We start from the raw sequence: 624 nt of genomic DNA, 5'->3' as shown, positions 1-624 counted from the left end.
CTGGGGAGGGATCAGGGCCGCCCCGCCGCTCCCCCCGGCGCGCCCTCAGGCGCCCCCGCCCCGACATCTTCCCCGCCCCGGCCCCGCGCACCGCCTCTCGCGAGAGCTGGGACCGGGCGGTGTGAGGGGACGGCGAAGGGGAAGAGGAGCACTTGTGGAACCACGGAGCCAGTTGGGGTGGGAAGGAGTTCCAGGATAATCGAGCCCGAGCTGTGACCGAGCACCACTCTGTCAACTAGAACACAGAGCGCCACAGTCCTTCCTTAAACACCTCCTGGCACAGTCACTGTCCACCACCTCCCTGGGCAGCTCGTTCGGATGTCTCAGCATGCTTTCTGGGAAGAAATTCTTCCTGATGTCCGACCTAAACGTGCTCTGGTGGAGCTTAAGACTGTGTCCTCTCATCCTGTCACTTGTTCCTTGGGAGCAGGTCCTTGACCTGGCTGCAGCCTGCTGTCAGGGAGTTGTAGAGAACAAAAAGGTCCCCCCTGAGCCTCCTTTTCTCCAGGTTGAGCCCCCCCCAGCTCCCTCAGCTGGTCCTCATCACAACTGTGCTCCAGACCCTTCCCCAGCTCCATTGCCCTCCTTTGGACACACTCCAGCCCCTCAGTGTCCTTGTAGTGA

This window comes from Manacus vitellinus, unplaced genomic scaffold (genome assembly GCF_001715985.3).
Source record: "Manacus vitellinus isolate BGI_N305 unplaced genomic scaffold, ASM171598v3 scaffold_66_pilon, whole genome shotgun sequence".
Taxonomy (NCBI): domain Eukaryota; kingdom Metazoa; phylum Chordata; class Aves; order Passeriformes; family Pipridae; genus Manacus; species Manacus vitellinus.
The sequence above is the reverse complement of the archived record's forward strand: the minus strand, read 5'-3'. Positions refer to the sequence as shown.